Source organism: Bactrocera latifrons, unplaced genomic scaffold, assembly GCF_001853355.1.
Source record: "Bactrocera latifrons isolate USDA-ARS-PBARC rearing strain unplaced genomic scaffold, ASM185335v1 scaffold_68, whole genome shotgun sequence".
Lineage (NCBI taxonomy): Eukaryota > Metazoa > Arthropoda > Insecta > Diptera > Tephritidae > Bactrocera > Bactrocera latifrons.
In genome coordinates, this window is record NW_017537356.1 from 808,310 (window position 1) to 816,990 (window position 8,681).

Genomic DNA, 8,681 nt, shown 5'->3' on the forward strand with positions numbered 1-8,681 from the left:
CTTTTTCTGCAAATGTTGTTTATCTAAGAAACCTTTGACTTGGTAATTTTGTAAGAATTCTGCACCAAGCGAGTCAAAGTAGAGATAAGTGGTAATATACCGAGGAAAGACACTGCAGTTATTTTCTGTAATTAAAATCCTTTGGAGCACCGCATTGTTGGTCTCATTTTTATGAGGAGTATTTGTATTATATAAGACTCCAAGTGGAAATAACTCTTATATTCTTATAAAAAAAACTATGTGTCACTTTGGGCTGCTAAACTACTGAACTGGTTTTAGTAAAATTTAGCACTCTGTGTTCAGTTCGAACCAACTTAGAAGATAGGATAATAAAAACCATCCAAAAATGGAAAAACAGTAAAATCTCTATTAAATGGACGCGCTTTTTAGCGGACATCTCCATTAAGTGCCCACAAAGACTGGTAACTAGATATTGTTATTTTTTCCAATGAAATTTATTTGCATGAACATATTCAAAATTAAACATCAAATACAATCCCTTGGATTCTTATGCCGACAAAAACGTTTTCGCCTTTATTCGAAAATAAAATTCTCACTGTATTTAATAGTTTATTATATGAATAATAATATAAAATGCATAAAACAGCAATGCGCGGCCGGATAAGTTTTCTGTACTGACTTTCGAGCGATAATCTGTTTTAAAGCAAGTCTGTTGCATTTTATTCATTGCCGAAGTCACCATGTTTAAGTTGAAGTTCCCTTTTGCTTAAAAGGAAGAGATAGTGAAGACGGCGGTTATCTGTAAAGTTCTGCGCCGTTAATGTCTCATGAAAAAGTTGAGGAGGTGTGATTCGTATACAAAAAAAAAAAAAAGATGAAAATCGTGATAACTTCGGCCCAACGCCGAGTTAATGACTCTAGTTTCAATGAACGATAATTTGACAGTCACTGTGTTTTCATAGCCTGGTTCTTTTCTGAAGAGAAGAGATATTCAAACAAACCTCTTTTCATATAAAGTGTCGGACATTTGCGTAATCTTTAGGGAACCTTTATTTTTTTTCGAGCAAAAAAAGTTTAAACTAAAAAAAAAAACTTTTAAAGTTTTCTTACAGATATATTTGAAATAACGGTTAAAAGAGTTGGACTACAAAGTCTTATTTGACAGAAAGGCTGTTAATACCACCTAGTGGGTATAATTAAACAGTTTTCGAGCAATGGTTAGTGCTATTTTGAGGAAACCAATTTTTAGCAGTAAAACTTTGTTAGAGTCTAAACCGAAATTTCCAAATTTATTTTTTTGTTTGTGAAATTACAAAACTCAAAGTACTAAAGGTGCATGGAAATTAAGAAGCAGTTGAAAAGTCCCCGTAACTATTCTAGACTTAAACTGAATTTTCAGATTTTTCTTCAACCAAGAACTCACCTTTTATTCGCAATTATGCCAACTGCAGCCTGTTTTAAGATTTTTATGACAGCAAATCCCTGGTATAAGTGATAGCAACAGATTCTTAATTAACACGTTATATATATTTTTACCGTTAAAATGTTCGCGCAATTCAAACAATGAAAAGTTTACACTTCCGGCAACTGAAATGTAATAAAATAAATCACCGTTATAAATTCAAGCCACTATTGCACCGACATAAATTATCCGTATATTCAAATCAACAGCCAGCATGCACAAAACGTGTAGTTGCAACCGAAATCAAAATCGAAGAAGCGAAAACGAAATTTGTATATGTATGAGAGGTACGTGTGTGAAATGGTAGCGCTGGCGAGCGTATCGAATGAACCGGACACCATCAGAGACGCGCACGTTATGCCACACGGCGACAGGATGCAACTACTGTTAAGCCATAAGGCCATGCACACACACACATCAACAAAAATACCCACGACCGAGCGCTGAAGCGAATGTAATACCGAAGATGCAAAGTCAAATAGCGGCGGCGCGATACGCGGCGGGTGTGTGAGCAGGACAACAGCATATGCCAACTGCATTTAGAGCAACAATTGTACGACAAGTGAACGAAATACACAAATATATACGAACATATACGAATACGAAGAGCAGTAAAGACAAATTGTGGCGGTGTGAGTTTGTTTATAAACTGATTCAGTTAGTATGCTGTGCCGGTGGCGATTGCCGAACTGCGAGTGCCATGCAGGGAGCTGAGCAGTCTGAGCGCCAAGGGGTAAGCGACGAAGCGCAACGAAGCAAATGTTCTTTTTGTTGTTGTTGTCGGTGTGCTGTGGCAACAGCTGAGACCGTGAGGCACGATGCAGTGGGTGGTTGAGTTGTTGTTGCTGGCGGAGAATATGCGTATGAAAACAGAAACAGAAAGATATCAAAACAAAGCAGCCGATGCAAGTGGCGTGAGTCGGCAGTTATGGTAGGCTCGTCAATTGATAGGCGTGTGAGCGCATGTCCTGGCTGCACGTGACTTTTATGAGGCAACGCCATGGCGGTACCGCCGGCGTAAGGGGAAAAAGTAAAATAAAGTCGAATATCAAATACCACTACGAGGGCAAAGTTTGGGCAAGGAAAGCCTATGCTGGGAGCTGAGCGGCAGCAGATTATGCGACTACGAAGCGGCGGCAGGGCTTGTGAACATAAACAAATAAATTAAGCGAAGGCAAATAGGTGGGAGCGTGCAGCGGCGCGAAGAAAGCAAAAAATTGACATTAGAGTCTAGTTTGTGAAACAAAATGCTTTACAAGCGATGCCTCGTACTTGAAAAATATTTGTTGTTGCCATGACTGCCCCACCACAAAGTAAATAGCAAGCAAAAATTATAATCAAAGTAAAAACAGCCAAAAACGATTGAGTGAGCATGCTGACCGCCAAGCGCTACAGCGCCGATTTTTACGACTTTTGTGGGTGTGTGTGTGTGTGTGTATGTAGGCATAATTGCATCTGTGTGTAGGTGAGTCCAGCTCTTTACAGCTACAAGCATGTTTCGGTCGTAATCATTGCATCGCCGCACAGCGTAAGTCGCCCACGCGTCATGGCGATGGCATGCAACATGCAACAGCCTCGCATTGCGCTGCCACATACGTAAACACACGCACGTACACACAGGAAATTAAAATAGCTGCATCTCTGCCGAAACGCTCGAAAAATGCAAAAATGCAAGCAAACACACACACACATCCATGCTGGCTGCGCCGAGTTGGCGGTCGCATACATATACATCTGTCTCTTATACACATCTAGATGTGTATAAGAGACAGCACGTACACACAGGAAATTAAAATAGCTGCATCTCTGCCGAAACGCTCGAAAAATGCAAAAATGCAAGCAAACACACACACACATCCATGCTGGCTGCGCCGAGTTGGCGGTCGCATACATATACATACATATATATTTGCAAACAAAAAGTGAAAAACAAAATTAAATTGTAATTTTTGAGCGCTTGCAGCTGACTTCCGCACACGCCGCTGCGTGCTGCCCTATTGTACAGGCTCGGCCGTAGGGGCGTATGGGCAACATTTAATTGTGTGGTAATTCGGTTAGGGGGCTGAGGGCCGTTTACCATGAGTGCTGCTTTGCATGCGAGACGACGAGTGAAGCCTACGAAGTGAAAAACGGATATAAAGCCCAAATTAAGTGCTTAGACTTTGTTGCAAGGAAGCTGCGCTCCAGCTGTGTTGTCACTCGAAGGCTTTTATTGCCACCAAGTGAAATTTATTGAACTTTTTGCAGAATTTTATTGAGGTCGGCGATTGGGTGAATGTGCTATTAACGGAAATTTCGTTCACTTTTTCTCGGCTACACTTTGCTGTCTTGAAGTCTTTAAACTGCGTGCGGTTAAGCGCCGCGAATTCTTAGTAGTGTGCAAATTAATTACTTTTCTTCGCGAAACACAACTAAATACTATGACAGACTGTAGACTACGTAAGAGAGAGTTCCAATGAACAAGTAGAATTTCTTTGATTTCAGCAAATAATTAAAAATATTCTTTCTGGGAGGGTATTGCTTTATCTTCAGTTAGTTTATATCTTATGGTAACAGTTTTTCTGCGGATTAGTGTGAATGACCCGGATCCCTGAACTGTAAAATTGCAAGTTTTGACGATGTCCTTCTGCATGTCCGTCTATCCGTTCGTCTGTATAAATACGAATAAGAAAATAATGATTTGTATAGACCACTTCATGCAGACAAATATAGGCATGTGAAAGTTTTTAAAATATGTCTTTATAAATCAATTTTAGTTAAAAAATTTTAAAATTTCACTTAGAAACCCATTTTAGTAATTACCAAATCCGAATATTTGCTTTGCTTTGTTTATTTTCTGAATCGCGAGTGAAAATTTGTAATGAGTTGCATTTAAGTTTAATGAGTATGAGTGAAATTCCTAAAATGAAATACATGCAAAGCATCAAGTGAGGGTGTTAGAGGAAGAAAATGTGTGAAATTGTGAAATCGGCAGCCAGAGGACGCTGAACTGCTGCCCACGTGATGGAGTGGTGAACGAAGGGCGGCTAAGCAGAGGCGCAGAGATTTCAATTCGGCAGCGAATTGTATAAGTTGGTGGGCATTTTGGACTAAGCGTGTTGTTACAAACACAAAAGTTTAAGAAAACTATAAAAGTCGAATTTTCCTGGAACCAGCAACAACTATGCAATGTTAACGGCAGTCAGCAACTCAACTGCGCTTAATGCGTTGCTGAAAAGCAGCACAAAAGTAAATGAATATTTGCGTGGGCTTGTAGTTAAATTTCGGACTGCCATAGACAGATGAAAGCAGAATAACGGTATAGTTAAAAGAGTTGCCAACTTACAAAAAAACAGTCTGAGAAAATGGACAAAATTCAATTTTAATTACAAGCAACCAGATCAAATGCAGGTCAAAGCACAAGGGGCACACGCACACAGCACATATAACTGTATGGTTGAATAAATACACATGCATATGCGCATACCTGACGGGGTCACAGAGGAGCGGGTTGCAAAGGCAAACATTTGATCTGCGACAAAGTAATCATTATTGTATTTGTACGTATGTAATTGTACATGAGTAATTGTCGGGTCATAACTGCGTGCCGCAAGTTGAGTTGGGCGTCCGTTGGGTGGGCATGGCATTGTGACTGAATATGACTTGCTCACACTCGCGCTCTCGTCTACTTTTATGACGCTGTGTCAACGACAGCAGCAAAAAGGATTTGCTATAATTGTATATACAAATCCAAATGCTGTGCTAAAGCCTTTCCACTATTTTTAGAGTTATTTATTAATGGCGCACAGTAGCAAACGCCAGACAGCGACCATGTGAGGCGCAAACTTTGCCCCATTCATTTCCGATTCCCTTTTACAGCCTATTTGAAAATCGTTTCTTTCTATACACTTGTATAGGTGTGTGAGTGTCTAAAGAAACGCAAAGCATATCTCTCTAGTGTATTTAGCAAAATGTTTGAAGTCGCTGTAAATGATTTATATGGCTTTGTTGCATTCAAGAATTCAATTAGGATGATTGACTTAATTGTTAGATTAAATAGACAGCTATAAAGGAGATGACTATAGAGAATCGCTCTTCTTAATGAAGGATAAAAACATTTTTAAGTCACTAAAAGTACAAGCAGAGCTCAAGCTTTAGTAGAATGGAAGGTAAAATATGAAAGAGAATAATACTAAGCCAAAAACTGGCAGCAGGAGATTTAAGTGAGTGATGGCTGCCAGTCATAGATTATTTTTCAAATTGTATGTGTCAGTTTTTAAAAAATTAAAAAATAAAAAAAAATATATTATTATGAAATATTGGCACACAGCTTTTTATAAGTTTGACGCATTAACTTCATTAGCTTTCGTATATTTTTACTACTGAGCTTTCATACTAAAAATAATGAATTAAGTACGTTTTCTTAATAAACTATATTGTCTGTTTTAGTTTTAACATTATGTATAGACACATATAATTGTGATTTTATATATATTTCACTTATTGAACTTTCATATTTTCTTAAGTTTACTCAGAAATTAGTGCATAAGAGGAATTTATATAAAAAGCTTAACAGCTTTCGCAAGATTCTGTCGAAAGCTTTCAATAATTTGCATAGTTAAACACATTTTATGACCGATGCGTTTTAAAATACTTAAATATTTTTTAATCGTTTATAAACTCTGTTATTATGCAGCATGTTTTAAATTTTAAGCGTGTTAAGAAAAGAGCTTTCACCTAAATATATCGTTTTTAGGTTCATATTCTTCGAGCTTTCATCAAAATCCGTCAGAAGCTTTCACAATTAAAATTTAGAGATAAAACTTCGTTCTTTTAATGAAAGTAATATTTGTATATATTTTGTAACAGAGCTTTATATATTGTTTTTGTACAATTGACCCCAAGTTTTATCACAACTAAACCTGAAATTGCTGGAGTAAATATTCTTTTCAGTCGTTTATTCCGCATTTCACCAACATATTGACCACTAACTTCTACTCGTCTTCATATTTTACATCAATTTGTTTTCTACTTAATATTAGATTATGCAATTTATTCTTCATTTCCATTCTAATCACGTGTGCACTTTGTCAGTTCACACATTTTGAGTATTACCTTCGTCCGCTAATTGTTTGTGCTAATAATTGCTGCCTTTCAGCGCTACACACCATTTTAAGCCCGAACAAATAAATATAAGTATATTTGCATAAGTGCCTGCAAACCAATAATATAATACATTCGTACAAACATACATATTTGTATGTATATATGTATGTATGCACTTGAGAAAGACGAACGTGATAGTGACGCATACGCCATGGGTGACATCTGATTGATCCGCAATCAAAGCGAGCCTGGCAATAATAAATTCGGTCAGCTGGACAAGACAATAATCAAATCGTAAAAGAAATTCTGAAATTCTACTAGCGATTTGGCGAAATGCAATTTGGGTGCCATTACTAATTTATTTATACAATTGGAAATGGTTTAGCACTTTTAGTAATTGCTGAATTATTAGATCTGGAAATTCGCTTCAATTTTTATTTGAACGTCGAAATTGAAAATATGAAAATTTGTTGAATTGTTTATGATTTTCACAAATGTGGACTGCCAAAAGCTTTCTAGGCACTGGTATGTCTGTTGCCCAACATGCAGACGTAAATTCTTATATAAAATTCCTCGAACGAAATATCTTAAATTTTGATGAGACTGTGTTTTTTTTTTTTGTTTGGAAATTACCATTAAATTTCTTTACATTTTCTTTTATTTAATTTTTTTATTTTTATTTGTTACTTTACTTTTTTATTTTCATTTCTTTTTTTTTATTTTCATTTCTTTTTTTTAATTTTCATTTATTTTTTTTAAATTTTTTTTTCATTCCGTAACTAGTTGGTTACTATTCCTATGAGCACTAGTTAGTATTTGGTGACAAATTCAGTTGCTATTGGAAAATTTACTTGTCGAAATATACATATTAGATTCACAATAGTCCACAACTAGTTGCTATTTTCGATTGCACTTACCAAGTCAGTCTCACTCGATGCAACTGAAGTAGTTCAACTGCGCGTTAAAAGCTTATCTTAGAATTGTCTGCTTTTATTTCAATGCAATTTACGCGAAATTAGCTAATTTAATCTGCGCTTAAAGCAATGCTAACACTGCTCGCCAATACCCACAGCGCTTTGTTTATGCTTTCTGTGTGTGTGCGTTTGTGTGTAGTGATTTGATAGTTTCTGGAATACGCGTTTGAAAAAGTACGCTTTTCCTACACAGATGTCTTAATGAATCTTAAGCGCCGTTCTCCCGCACTTTTATTGCTGCTTTCGACACGCTTGCGTCTCTCTCATATGGCTGTTGCTGAAACGTCTTTATTTTTCCGTACCTAAAGCACTTATTATTACTATTTTCTCACTTGTTTACCCAAACGAATGCTGTGTCGTTTGCAACGGTTCGCCGTTGTACGCGTGTCGCTGCTGAAAGCCGTTGTGAGACTGAAATGCGGCTGTGCTGAAGCGCTCAATAACGGCTGGCGGCAGCGGGAAAACGGCGCAGCAGCAGTGGGTGGTGGGGTTTGGAAGCGGTGCAGTTGGCGAGTGGCAGGTGGGCGCACTGTGAGGCAGGTCGGTGTGAAGACCAACCAACTTCTCAGCTGGTGTATGTGTGTGTGAGCTGCTTGTAAGATATCTGTTAAGTAGCTAGTAGCTAGTAGCTTGTGGATTATGGTAATGATGGTATTATGGACTTTCTCGTTTCTTAACATTTTTTTTCTTCTTTGCTGTTGAAGGTGTTGAGTTGATTTTAAGCACATTTCTTCAATGTATCTGTGTCTGGTTTAGTTTAAAGATAACGAACAAAATCGATGAGTTATTAACAGAAGCATGTGGATGGTAGTTTCTACACTTAAATGCATTGAATTTAATATGTTCTGTATATAAGTGTATTTCGTAAGTATGATTGCCTTTCATTAGGCAACTAAAAATCTTTCAAAAAAATTCTTTTTTATGAAGTCGTTCAAGGCTTAACCCTGCAACTTCACAATGTTTTTTGTTTTTTTATAACAGTGATTACCTTTCATGAGGCAACGAAACACTGCCACAATTTTTTTCCTATGAAGGAGTCTCTAATAAAATTCTGCGACAATTCGGTGTTGACTCGAAACTTATAGAACTCCAACATTTTTGGCTATAATCAAATATGATTAGCTGCATTAGTTAAGTCCCGTATTTTCAAATATAAATACTTGTTCATAGTGGAGGGGTTAGTAGCCAATGTGTGGCGT

General features: G+C 37.2%; 1 protein-coding gene across 2 annotated transcripts in view; it reads right to left on the reverse strand.

Annotated features, from left to right (window-relative positions):
- LOC108975646 (PDF receptor) overlaps positions 1-7,870 on the reverse strand; it is a 60,549-nt gene extending 52,679 nt beyond the window's left edge. The window contains exon 1 of one of the 2 annotated variants that reach the window (XM_018944298.1): positions 7,426-7,870. The gene's annotated coding sequence lies outside the window, so the exon portion shown is untranslated. Of the gene's footprint in view, positions 1-1,384; positions 1,755-7,425 lie in introns of those variants that run through there. The other variant, XM_018944299.1, reaches the window with a different exon arrangement.
- Positions 7,871-8,681: the final 811 nt, after the last annotated feature.